The sequence below is a fragment of the Ornithodoros turicata genome, chromosome 1, assembly GCF_037126465.1.
Source record: "Ornithodoros turicata isolate Travis chromosome 1, ASM3712646v1, whole genome shotgun sequence".
Taxonomy (NCBI): domain Eukaryota; kingdom Metazoa; phylum Arthropoda; class Arachnida; order Ixodida; family Argasidae; genus Ornithodoros; species Ornithodoros turicata.
Genome location: NC_088201.1, coordinates 176775275 through 176788333, shown reverse-complemented (window position 1 = coordinate 176788333; position 13059 = coordinate 176775275). Strand labels below are relative to the sequence as shown.

The following is a 13059-nucleotide window of genomic DNA, read 5'->3' as shown; positions in this document are numbered from 1 at the left end:
GGTGTAGGTGTGAACAGGAAATGAGGCACACTAAAGATGATAGTCCTGATAGGACCAGGATGGAAAAACGTTGGCGAATCATGCGGACGACACACCCAGGTATCTGTCGTCTGTTTTTCGGTCCAAGGAATCTCCAAACTCAGCTTGTAAACACACAATAAGCAGTGAACCTGACGTAGCTGTAAAAAGAAAGGACACTTTCCTAAACACGTAGCATAGTAATTTCATTCTAATTCTAATTCTATCCCGGCCCTTGAGTTGCACAGTTGGTTAGAGCCTTCGTAACTTTCATGGGGCATTCGTCGTGTGGGTCAAACAACGACGACAACAACGAAAATAAGGATTGCTCGACGTGCCTATCTATCATGGGCACAGTAGGCGAAGACTGTGATCGTCGCTGCAATAATGCGGTAGATACACCACTAGAAGTTCTGGCCGATGACAGGGAGCTGGGAACAAAGTGTGATGCGTGCGTGCCGTCATTGCACAACTCTACCACTTCACCAGCACTGCAGCATATAGGTACTCATCCAGTTCCTGAGGAACACAGACGCCACACAAACACTTGGATTGTTTCCTGCGTCGTAGTGTGAATGTCACGGGATTAAGTATTGAGCACTCCGATCATGAACGAACTTAAAGCAGTGGTCCTGAGGTTCGTTCTGTTGCGCTAACGCAGCTGCGGCACGTACATCACCAGCGACTTGCAGAATAAGCGGATCCGTCGAATATGGGCCGTCATCAAACATGTATATGCGTCACGGGAGCTATTACTAAAGGCATTTGAACAGCACGATTCGCCACTTCCGCGTTCCGAGTCCGCCATCTCCGTATGTGCCTACGCCTTCGTCTCCCTGGCCTTGCTCATGCAAGCTGCAAGCCGCGGGGACTCCTCTGGCTCGCCGCGTTCTTATTGGTCAGATTCCATGTGACGTTGCTAAGGGTTCTCAGCAGGGAGTTCCGCTTGACGCCCGCTTCCGTCGTCTGCTGTAGCGCCGCTTACACACGAATTATGCAAAAAGTATTCCGTCGATTGGAACGGGACTTTCGGAGTCATGGTCAGTGAAGGACGGGGAATCTCATTTCACTGTGGTTTCGGAATCGATCTGTGGTCGATGCGACTGTCCCTTTAAGACACAGTTGAAGTCTCCGCACAAGAGGACGTTCCAAGGGACACTAACGAATTGCTTGAGCGAACAGAAGTAGTCTCTCCTCTCCGGGGAGGGGGGGCATTTGGAGCGTAGACGCAGATCACCCGTACCAAATACTCGCCCATGCACACAGTCCACCACACTTAACCGTCCGCTTTGATCTAGCACACTGTGAACCACCACCGCAAGTCCCGAGCTCTTTCTAACGAGGATAAGGCTTCAGTACTGTTTCCGATTGCCGCGGACGGAAAACACCAGGGAAGAATTAAGCTTGTGCCTGGTCGACACGGCCAGCTACACTGCACTGCGCATCCTTCCCATTCCGTACACTTGCCTTCGGAGGTTTAGCTCACCCTTTTCAGTTGGTCGATGGCTGCCTTCCAGGGCCCTTCTAGCTCTTCGCCCTATGAGCACGCTTCCGACCCAGTGGAGCTTCTGTTGGGATCAGACCAGAGGAGGCGTGGGCTCTTCTTGTCCTTCGACTTCGTCCATCGTGAAGCGCCATATGGAATGCAACCTGAGGACAACGAGTGATGCCATACCGTCCCCATCGTGTCCGCTACCAAACAGCAAAAACTTCATGCGGCTCTACCGCAGCTCCACATCTTGATTCATGAAGTCTTTGAAGGCTCCCCAGAACTGTGTGGCCCTCTTGCAGAGCAGAAACACATGTAACAGTGTCTCATCCTGATCAGGGCAAACAGCACAGCTCAGAGTCCAATGGACTACAAAACCTTTCCTTCTCAGCCACGTCTTCACGGGAAGCACCTCCCAGTGGAAGCGGAAGAAGAAGTCCTTTGAGCCTGTCGTTATCTTGAATATTCTTACTCTCTTCAGGACGCCTTCCGTACTTTGGGGAAGTGAGCATTGTCAATACAGTTCAGTCGATAGGACAGCAGCAAATGTATCCCAATACAGCATTTTCCGTATTACGTTTTCAAGATACTCCAAGGAAAACAGTGCTTCAAAAAACGTTATTGCTTCCGCAATTTCCTTGTAGAAGGCCAGAACCTTGGCACGCCGAGAAACATCTCGTACGGTCACCGTCCACCGCCTCAGGTACGCGTTACCGAGGACTTGCGTCGCCGCTCTTAGGAACGGGTCCTTTTGATCCCTGAAGTACAGGAACCTGTGGACCTTCAATTTAATGGCAAGGTTCACCAAGCCGATTCCTCCTTTCCTTAGGCTGAATAATAAGTTTGTCCTCCTCACGCTCTCCATCGGCGATCCCCATATGAAGGTTGCACATTTCCTGTGAAACTTGTTGCAGACGCTTTCGTTGACACTGATGCACTGCGCTACGTAGAGAAGGGCAGGGTACAACACCGAGTTGCATACGTAGGCTCTGTTTGACACGGAAATGTATCTGCCGTGCCACTGAACTAGATTGCCGGACACAGAGTTTAGTTTTTTTTTGTCCACATCTCCTCCGCACAAACTTGCCCGTTAAAGTCCACTCTAAGATATTTTGTCATCGATGTCTTCCTCGCCCATGCTCACAGTCCACCACACTTAACCGTCCGCTTTGATCTAGCACACTGTACACCACCACAAGTCCCGAGCTGTTTCTAACGAGGTTAGGGCTTCTAGCACTGCTTCCGATTGCCGCGGACGGAAAACACCAGAAGTTCAATTGAAAAAAAAATGACCAGTTTCTTTTCGTCATCTGCAGTTGCAACTTTGGTTTCCTGAAGGCAGTACATAACATCGGCGTTTGGGGAAGATAGCAAGTTCGCCACCCAATCCTTCCGTCTTCCCGAAAGGAGGCTGACAACGTTTAGTGTTGCAACTTTGATGTGACGATGTCTTGTCATCTTCTTACTCGGCTGAAACTGCCCTCATGCTCTTCCGATCAAAATAATCCTGGGTCATCGAGCTGGGATGACCCCGCTTCTTCTAGTGCAACTGCCCTAGCCCTAGCCGAGGCCCCTGCCTCGATCTGTTGTTCAGTGTAGTTTGCTACTTCCCGGACTGGTCCTCCCAGGCGTCTCCCATCTCTTCTTCGGTATCAGCCCCTTTCCTTTTTCCTAGCGGGTCCTCTTCTCGAGACCAGTCCATTCGCTGTTGCTCCTTTCCCTGTCGTTCCTTGTCCGTCTCCTGCACCGTTTCCAAAACTTCAGTTTCAGTCTCTCCGCTGTCGGAAGCGCCTGCCTTCTGCACTGGCTCTTCGTTGTCTTGCATGGTGGCCCCTGTGTCCTGCACATCCATTACCATGTCTGCGTTTGGTTTTTCCGCTGCACCCCCTGTCATTGAGGCATAGCAACGGACGCAGTCCTCAGCAATGTGCCCAAAACCTTTAGATGTTCTACAGTATTCAGTTCGATATTGACTTCGTATGTGTCCGACCTGTTTGCACAGCAAGCATAAAGGTGCCTTCCCCGGTACAGACACGAGCACCGTCGCTCCCATAATTTTTAGTTGATAAGGGATGCTTTCCGTCGTGCAACCTTCCTTGAGATGCAAAACCACGGAACGTGTCGTCGTTTCTACTCCCTCGAGACCTGGCAGTTTCCATTTTTCTCTCACAACTTCTTTTGCTGTTCCGTACAGCGATGAAGCACGCCGCATAACCTCGTCTGGAACATTTGTCGGCAGCCAGTGTAGCTTCAAGGATATCACATTGGAATTCGGGTCGACGACAATGCATCGTCTTCTTTTAACTGTCAGCTCACCTGCTTTCCGCAGTTTTTCTTTCTCTTCGTCAGAATGCATGGTGATGATCCAAACATGATTGAATAGATACGATCCAAATCTTGCGATGTCCTTGTTGTTGACGACTCTTCGAAGCGGTTCCGCAAAATCCTGAACTTTGTACGGTCGCGCCGACGGGTCGGCATGCAGGAAAACCGTATTACGAGAGATTTCTCCTTTGGGTAACGTAGGCATGATGGTTTTGTAAGTTTCTTGAGACGTATTAGCCTGTAGTGGCGATGATTCAACCCGGCTAGGCCTAGCCGTTGATGCTGCTCCGCTGGAGCTCATACTCCCACAACCGTACTCAACGAGCTCCGTAAGTAGAGCCCGCTACCATTGCGCCATCGGGTCCGGCCGAACATATGACCATGTCGTGTGTAGTCACTGAGCGGACTCTACAAGTATAGGTCAGTAACTTGAAGCGCCTCCGTTTATAGTGTGCACGCCTTCCAGGACAAAAATGTAAAAATGAACGTAACCCGAACGTGATTTGAACACGCAACCTTCTGATCTGGAGTCAGACGCGCTACCATTGCGTTTTTTTTTTAGTTTATTCGCATAAAACGGTACATACTCTATGTGTAGGTGTCAATCTAAAAAACATCATTCTCCGCCATTCCCGCATCTTACATGATACTGCACTTTAACCCGCCATATGTTGCCACAGTACCGCTTCCGCTTTCTGGTCCTCTACCTCATGTGTCGTCCAAAAGTCGTTGGATGGAGAGCCCTTATTGCTGGTGCTCGTCTCTTCCAGCCTTCTTCTTCCCGCAGCCTATTGTGTCCGAGTAGCGACAGCGTCCACATTAAATTTGTTTTGAGGTACGTGACTGATGCCTGTGCTCTCGGGTCACACTCAACGCGACCAGTCCGTGCTCTCCAAATGGCGTGTAGTCCCGCTGTTGCGATGACACTCAACAGTTCGGTCTGTTCAGAATCCGGGAATATCAGAAACTTTAGGCTCTCGTATGAAAAGTCTTCGCTCACTTGCAACGATGCTCGCAAGTCGCTCCAGAACAAAAGAGCATTCTTGCAGTCGTAGAAGGCGTGTCTGAGTGTCACTATCTCGCTGCATGCATGGCATTTCGCTTCCTATGGCACGTAGAAGCCTTTAACCTGGAGCCATTGCTTAACTGGAAGCACCTCTACATGAAAGCGGGCAAAAAAAACATTGGTTCATTGGGTACTGGAAGCTTCTTGAGACGTTTCAGCACGTCGTGCCCCTTAGTGGCCGAATAGTTCTGTCGGTAGAGCGGTGGGGGAAAAACACTGGCCACACTGTCCCAGTACAGTGTTTTCTTGTTGACTTTTACTAGGTACTCCTAAGAAAACTTCTCAAGAAAAAACTGTATGGTTTCTTCTACCTGCGGGTAGAACTTCAACGCCTTTGGTCTCAGTTGTAGCGCAGCTGTACTCACAATCCATTGCTTCAGGTGCACAGTTCCCAACATTTGCATTGCCGCACGCAGTTCAGGTCTCGACTCATCCCTGAAGAACATGAAGCGCTGAACCTTTATTTTCAAGTCGAAGTTGACCACGCCAAGCCCTCCTGCCTGTAGGGGCCAGAAGATGTTGGATCTCCGCATCCATTCAAACTTGGATTCCCACAGGAATGTGGCACATACCCGGCGAAAACGCTGTACCGTCGGTAAGTCAACCGGAATTGCTTGACCCGAGTAAAGCACCGTTGGGTAGAGCACTGTATTGCATATAAATCCCCGATGAAGGAGTCAAACCAGCCGTCCTCTGTAAGGTTGGAGCTTGCCTTGAAGTGTGTTTAGCTTTGTTTGCCAGTTCTGAGCGTCTGCTACATCCGCGTCCACGTTCACGCCCAGATACTTCCCAATTTCACCCGAACACTCGATGGACGAACAGCTCCGGGATTTCGCTTCCCAATCGCCAACAAATGATCCCTTAGATTTTTTGAAGTTCAGTCTCGCTGCTGATGATTTGCAAAAAATCTGGAGGATCTCCAGCGCAGCTTCCATATGCTTCCCACTTCGGCACAGCAAAGCGATATCGTCAGCAAAAGCAAGCAACTTCACTTCTTCTTGTCCTAGTTGGAGACCCCTGACTTCTTGGCTGTTGATAATCGCCCGGCACAGTGGCTCTAGGTATAGGGAGAAACGTGTGGGGGACATAGGGCACCCCTGCCGCACGGAGTTGGTCACGGCGAATCTTTGTCCTACAGTTCCATTTATGATCAGCTGAGCTGAAATGTCCCGGTAGCATATCTGCACCCATTGCTGCAAGTCGTCTCCGTCATAGTGTAGAAGTTCGAATAAAAACTTTTGGCACATCCGGTCGAAGGCCTGCATTAGATCCAACTGAAACACTGCGAGTTTCAATCCTGTAGCTTTTGCGATTTCGGCGGCGGTGCGCATTAAATGCAGATTGGTAGCGATGGATCTTTTCTTGATTCCGTAGGATTGATGTTTGCCGATGATTTTCCACAGCAGGCTGTCCAGTCGTCGAGCCAGCACCTTCGCAAGGATCTTATAGTCGGTGCATAGTAGGCTAATGGGCCGCAGGTCCGATACTGTGGGTACTCCCTTGTGACTCGCTCTTTTTGGTATCAGCACTGTGTGGCACTTTCTCATGGATGGTGTCATCAAACCTCGGATCCTGATATCCTCAAAAACGGCTTCCAAGATCGGGCATAGCTCTGCGTGGAATTCCTTGTAGAAGGCCGCGCCCGGCCCATCGGGTCCCGGCGCCTTGTTCCTCGGTAGCTTCCTTATTACGCTCGATATTTCTTCCGCCGTTATCCTTCCCTCTGCCTTCACTTTGTCGTTCCTAGTCACCTGCGGCATGTTCTCGAAAAGGTCAGTGTTGGATCGGGGAGCGGGTTGCTTCATGTTGAATATGTTTTGGTAGTGCTCGTGCAACACAGCCTGCACTGCCTCAGCCCCTACTTGAACTGTGCCATCAACGTTCAAACTGGCGAGCTCATTTTGTCTTGCACGCTGTCTTTCCCGTAAAAGGAAAACCTTAGTCGGGGTTTCGTCTCGCTCAATGGCTCCCAGGCGGCTTCGTATCTGCGCCCCAACATGTCGTTCTCGAATTCGTTCTAAAATTTTCTGTTTGACGTCTTTTATATCTGCAGTGAAAAGACCGTGTGTTTTCTCTTCCTCTTTCAATATCGTCAGCAAGCTTCTCGTCAACGCTTTCAACTCCAGGTTCCTTTCCATTGCTCTTCTTTCAGAGTGCTCAATTGCCTTGACACGTACTTCTTCTTTAAAAATTTCCCAGGTTGGGGCGCTTAAACCCTTTTCCTTTACTCTGACAATCAGATCATTAATATCTGATGTGAAGATTGGGTCTTCCATGATGCTCTCATTCATCTTCCAGCCAGTATTGCGTTTCCGGTTCTTTTTTCCCATTTCTGGATTTATCTGCACGCTTACAAAAGCATGATCCGTGAAGGCCAATGGCGTGACGTCATATCTTGTTGCAAAGGAGAAGATGCTGCCGGAGATATAGATTCGGTCTAACCTTGCGTGCGATGTACCTTGCCAATGCGTAAATTTAATCACTGAATCTTCTGTTCCTATTCCCACGTCATGCAGGTCGTGATGCTGTAGTATCGCGCTAACCGGTTGCGCCACTGGGGAACGTAAGCGGGCCAAATTGAACCGGAGGTCATCAGTGGATATAATTTTATCGTGAGACCGAAGTTGGGCCCTCTAGTTTTACAACAAGCCATTTCCCCAGGTGAGGATCGAACTCACAACCTCGGCATTGCTCACGACCACTGTCATATAAGTACCGCGCGCTAGCCGGTTGCGCCACTGGGGAACGTAAGCGGGCCAAATTGAACCGGAGGTCATCAGTGGATATAATTTTATCGTGAGACCGGAGTTGGATCCTCTAGTTTTACAAAAAGTCATTTCCCCAGGTGAGGAACGAACTCACAACCTCGGCATTGCTCACGACCACTGTCATATAAGTACCGCGCGCTAACCGGTTGCGCCACTAGGGAACGTAAGCGGGCCCAATTGAACCGGAGGTCATCAGTGGATATAATTTTATCGTGAGACCGAAGTTGGACCCTCTAGTTTTACAAAAAGTCATTTCGCCAGGTGAGGATTGAACTCTCAACCTCAGCATTGCTCACGACCACTGTCATATAAGTACCGCGCGCTAACTGCTTGCGCCACTGGGGAACGTAAGCGGGCCAAATTGAACCGGAGGTCATCAGTGGATATAATTTTATCGTGAGACCGAAGTTGGACCCACTAGTTTTACAAAAAGTCATTTCCCCAGGTGAGGATCGAACTCACAACCTCGGCATTGCTCACGACCAGTGTCATATAAGTACCGCGCGCTAACCGGTTGCGCCACTGGGGAACATATGAGCGCCAAATTGAACCGGAGCTCATCACTGCATATAATTTTATCGTGAGACGGAAGTTGGATCCTCTAGTGTTACAAAATGTCTTTCCCCAGGTGAGGATCGAAGTCACAGCCTCGGCATTGCCCAAGACCACTGTCATATAAGTACCGCGCGCTAACCCATTGCGCAACTGCGGAACGTAAGCGTGCCAAACTGAACCGGAGGTCATCAGTGGATATAATTTTATCGTGAGACCGAAGTTGGACCCACTAGTTTTACAAAAAGTCATTTCCCCACGTAAGGATCGAACTCACAACCTCGGCATTGCTCACGACCACTGTCATATAAGTAACGCGCGCTAACCGGTTGCGCCACTGGGGAACATATGAGTGCCAAATTGAACCGGAGCTCATCACTGGATATAATTTTATCGTGAGACGGAAGTTGGATCCTCTAGTGTTACAAAAAGTGTTTCCCCAGGTGAGTATCGAACTCACAACCTCGGCATTGCTCACGACCACTGTCATATAAGTACCGCGCGCTAACCGATTGCGCCACTGGGGAACGTAAGCGCACCAAATTGAACCGGAGGTCATCACTGGATATAATTTTATCGTGAGACGGAAGTTGGACCCTTAGTGTTACAAAAAGTTATTTCCCCAGGTGAGGATCGAACTCACAACCTCGGCATTGCTCACGACCACTGTCATATAAGTACCGCGCGCTAACCGATTGCGCCACTGGGGAACGTAAGCGCGCCAAACTGAACCGGAGGTCATCACTGGATATAATTTTATCGTGAGACGGAATTTGGACCCTCTAGTCTTACAAAATGTCTTTCCCCAGGTGAGGATCGAAGTCACAGCCTCGGCATTGCCCAAGACCACTGTCATATAAGTACCGCGCGCTAACCCATTGCGCAACTGCGGAACGTAAGCGTGCCAAACTGAACCGGAGGTCATCACTGGATATAATTTTTTGTGAGGCGGAAGTTCGACCCTCTAGCGTTACGAAAAGTCTTTCCCCAGGTGAGGATCGAAGTCACAGCCTCGGCATTGCCCAAGACCACTATCATATAAGTACCGCGCGCTAACCGATTGCGCCACTGGGGAACGTAAGCGTGCCAAACTGAACCGGAGGTCATCACTGGATATAATTTTATCGTGAGACGGAAGTTGGACCCTCTAGCGTTACGAAAAGTCTTTCCCCAGGTGAGGATCGAAGTCACAGTCTCGGCATTGCCCAAGACCACTGTCATATAAGTACCGCGCGCTAACCCATTGCGCCACTGGGGAACGTAAGCGTGCCAAACTGAACCGGAGGTCATCACTGGATATAATTTTATCGTGAGACGGAAGTTGGACCCTCTAGTCTTACAAAATGTCTTTCCCTGGGTGACGATCGAACTCACAACCTCGGAATTGCTCAGGACCACTGTCATATAAGTACCGCGCGCTAACCGATTGCGCCACTTTTTTTTTTTTTGCCTTTTTGCTCTTTATTTGTCTAAAACCACATTGATCACATCATACACCACTTGTGTATACCGTATAAAATGCCCGGTTTTCCTTTCTTGGATGCACCGTCCTTTCAAGATGCGTATGCAGTTTGATGTCGTCCTTCCTGTATATTGCACCTTTTTTTCTCCTTGAGCAGTCTTTGTCTCCTCTCTTTTGGAGTTATAAGGTGCGCCGGTGAGTATCTGGTTTTCTTGAAGTTTGTGCCGGTGTCCTTCCACTTGAATTCTTTTCCTCCAGCGTCTGAGGCTCTTATGCTTACTTTGCTGTTCGTTGATGGCACCGATTCCGTCACTCCCCCCCATATCATGTCCTTCATCGATTTCTAAAACTTTGCCGCTGTTTGGACTTGCGTCCTGCTGCTCGGTGCTTGCGCTTGATTCTGTGCTGGGCACCACGAAGAATGTTGTATTAGCTCCCTGCTTCGGGAAGACTGTTTTCATGTTGCACAACCTTCGTGTCTTCTGGAGGATGACCTGCTGCTTCGAGAGTCGTTGCCTTCTGCTGAAGAAGCTTCTTATCTGTACCGACGCTGCTCGTTCTGTCCTCATTGATCCTTCTTTCCGACAGCATGGCTGTTTCGACATCGACTCCTTGTGCTCGCGTCTGCCGCTCTGGCTCAGACTGGTGCTCTCTTTTCTCTTGCGACGTTGCCCCCGCTTGTGCATTTTCGTCCACGTCCATTAGTTCCGCTACCGTCATATTTTCAGCAGTTGCCCTCGTCTTGGCAGCGTAGGTACTAATACAGTCATCTTCAACGTGGCCGAAATTTATGCATGTTTTGCACCAGGAGGCTTTACATATCTTCCTTAGGTGCCCCACCTTCTTGCACCTGAGACACAGCGTCGGTCTTCCCGGTATACCTATCAAGACCTGGCCTCCCATTATCTTCATAACATGAGGAATGCCCTCCACGGACACCCCGCCACGCAGAATTATCCCAACCTTGCGCGTCGTCGTCTCAGCACCTGCGAAAGCTGTTGATCTCCATCGTTCTCGTTCTATTTTTTCAACTTTCCCGTACGCAGTAAGAGCATTGCTCACAGCATTATCAGACACGTGCATAGGTAGCCAATGCACCGACATGTAGATTTCTTTTTGATTGGGATCCGGGATGATACACTTTTTATTCTTCACACTGATCTCTTTCTTCGCTACTAGTTTTTCTTTCGACAGCCTTGAATGCAGTGTCAACGCCCACACGTGGTTATACAGATACGCCCCAAACTGGGCTACGTCTTCTTTCAAGATCACAGAAAAGACACCTTCGGCAAAGTCGTTCGCCCGGTATGGTCTCGCGGAAGGGTCCGCATGCAGAAATATAGTATTCAACGACACATTACCTGTAGGCAGAGTCGGTAACACTAGTCTGTAATTGCCAGAGGATGCACTGACTGGAACGTTGCTGATGGTGTCCCTGTAGAGGACGGTGGTCTTCCTCTACATGAGCCCCGACCGGCGATGATGGTATGCCACGGAGAGGCGATGACGGTGGCCTATCTCCATGGCCGCGCCGGCGGAACTGAGGCAGGTGCTCCAGGCGCGTGGCCATCTTCGTCTTTGTCTTTGTCCACCGGCCGCTACATCACTCCCCCCCTCAGACGCGGAGCGGTGATAAAGCAGATGATGTCCGCGACTTCACTGGAGGAGGGCAGCGAGGGCGACCGTGGTTAGCATGCAAGGTTGAACATGATGACGGCACTGCAGACGATGGCGAAGCATCACAGCTGATGAGTAATCAGATCCGGTAGCCCGAGAAGAGCGAGGAAAAGAGTGAGGCGCTGGGGAAGTGGAGGTCCTGGGGTGCCGCTACCGGCACGGGAGCCGAAGCTCTGAGAGTCCCAGAGGAGGAGAGGGTGAGGCTGTGGGAGCCGTTGAGAGACGCCGAGACGCCGGCTGAAGTGTGCCGTGGCGTCGGTTGCCGCGACTGCCGCGACCGGCAGGTGAGCGCGAAGCTCGGGTGTCGCGGCCGGCAGTGAAGGAGCGCCGGGGTGCGGTGAGCATCGGGCTGAAGTGATGGTTGATGAAGCTGTGAGGCGCGTGTGTGCGCCGGAGGGATGTGCTTCGCAATACGGCGTCTGCAGTACAGCTGTGGTCTTGCCGAGCAGAAGAAGTCTTTGGAAATGTGACCAGTTCGTGGCGTGTGGATGAGACGGTTCGAAGGAGTCGAGTCGCAGTTGAATGGTCCGGTCGTTGCGTGAACGCAGGGCGTCGTAAGGTTGAGAGGCTTCCAGGATGGGGTGCTCAGCACCATGCCGGTGAAACTGTTGCGAAATTTGGGATGGTTGAAGAGGCCGAATTGTTTACCGAACTGAGGTGTTCGTAGTTCGGGTCACCAAATGTAGAGGACGGTGGTCTTCCTCTACATGAGCCCCGACCGGCGATGCTACCACGGAGAGGCGATGACGGTGGCCTATCTCCATGGCCGCGCCGGCGGAACTGAGGCAGGTGCTCCAGGCGCGTGGCCATCTTCGTCTTTGTCCACCGGCCGCTACATCCCGGCTAGGGTTAGCCGTGTTGAACGCAGCTCCAACGGAGCCCATTTCCCTACATCCGACCGCAACCGCTGCCGGAAGCAGAATCTCTAACCGATTACGCCACCGGGGAACGTAAGCGTGCCAAACTGAACCGGAGGTCATCACTGGATATTATTTTATCGTGAGACGGAAGTTGGACCCCCTAGTCTTACAAAATGTCTTTCCCTGGGTGAGGATCGAACTCACAACCTCGGAATTGCTCACCACCACTGTCATATAAGTACCGCGCGGTAAGCGGTTGCGCCACTGGGTAACGTAAGCGTGCCAAACTGAACCGGAAGTCATCACCGGATATGATTTTATCGTGAGACGGAAGTTGGATCCTCTAGTGTTACGAAAAGTCTTTCCCCAGGTGCGGATCGAACACACAACCTCGGCATTGCTCACGACCACTGTCATATAATTACCGCGCGCTAACCGGTAGCGCCACTGGGGAACATATACGCCCCAAATTGAACTGGAGGTCATCACTGGATGTGATTTTATCGTGAGACGGAAGTTTGACCCTTTAGTATTACAAAAAGTATTTCCCCAGGTGAGGATCGCACTCACAACCTCGGCATTGCTCACAATCACTGTCATATAAGTACGGCGCGCTAACCTGTTGCGTCACTGGGGAACATGAGTCAGCCAAATTGAACCGGAGGCCATCACTAGATGTGATTTTATTGTGAGACGGAAGTTTGACCCTCTAGTGAATACAATAGAGTCTAGAGAGAGAATAGTCTCTAGAATATTCTTACTCTCTTCAGGACGCCTTCCGTACTTTGGGGAAGTGAGCATTGTCTATACAGTTCAGTCGGTAGGACAGCAGCAACTGTATC

At 50.5% G+C, this 13059-nt stretch overlaps 7 non-coding genes across 7 annotated transcripts; all 7 read right to left on the bottom strand.

The window, feature by feature from the left end:
- Window positions 1–7551: 7551 nt before the first annotated feature.
- On the bottom strand, window positions 7552–7643 carry Trnai-uau (transfer RNA isoleucine (anticodon UAU)). The gene is given in 2 exon segments: window positions 7552–7587; window positions 7606–7643. It is a non-coding gene; the product is annotated as a tRNA-Ile (tRNA).
- Window positions 7644–7735: 92 nt separating this feature from the next.
- Window positions 7736–7827, bottom strand: Trnai-uau (transfer RNA isoleucine (anticodon UAU)). Its single transcript is given in 2 exon segments — window positions 7736–7771; window positions 7790–7827. It is a non-coding gene; the product is annotated as a tRNA-Ile (tRNA).
- A 276-nt stretch (window positions 7828–8103) lies between these two features.
- Window positions 8104–8195, bottom strand: Trnai-uau (transfer RNA isoleucine (anticodon UAU)). Its single transcript is given in 2 exon segments — window positions 8104–8139; window positions 8158–8195. It is a non-coding gene; the product is annotated as a tRNA-Ile (tRNA).
- Window positions 8196–8653: 458 nt separating this feature from the next.
- On the bottom strand, window positions 8654–8745 carry Trnai-uau (transfer RNA isoleucine (anticodon UAU)). The gene is given in 2 exon segments: window positions 8654–8689; window positions 8708–8745. It is a non-coding gene; the product is annotated as a tRNA-Ile (tRNA).
- A 91-nt stretch (window positions 8746–8836) lies between these two features.
- On the bottom strand, window positions 8837–8928 carry Trnai-uau (transfer RNA isoleucine (anticodon UAU)). Its single transcript is given in 2 exon segments — window positions 8837–8872; window positions 8891–8928. It is a non-coding gene; the product is annotated as a tRNA-Ile (tRNA).
- Window positions 8929–9201: 273 nt separating this feature from the next.
- Trnai-uau (transfer RNA isoleucine (anticodon UAU)) lies at window positions 9202–9293 on the bottom strand. The gene is given in 2 exon segments: window positions 9202–9237; window positions 9256–9293. It is a non-coding gene; the product is annotated as a tRNA-Ile (tRNA).
- A 91-nt stretch (window positions 9294–9384) lies between these two features.
- Trnai-uau (transfer RNA isoleucine (anticodon UAU)) lies at window positions 9385–9476 on the bottom strand. Its single transcript is given in 2 exon segments — window positions 9385–9420; window positions 9439–9476. It is a non-coding gene; the product is annotated as a tRNA-Ile (tRNA).
- Window positions 9477–13059: the final 3583 nt, after the last annotated feature.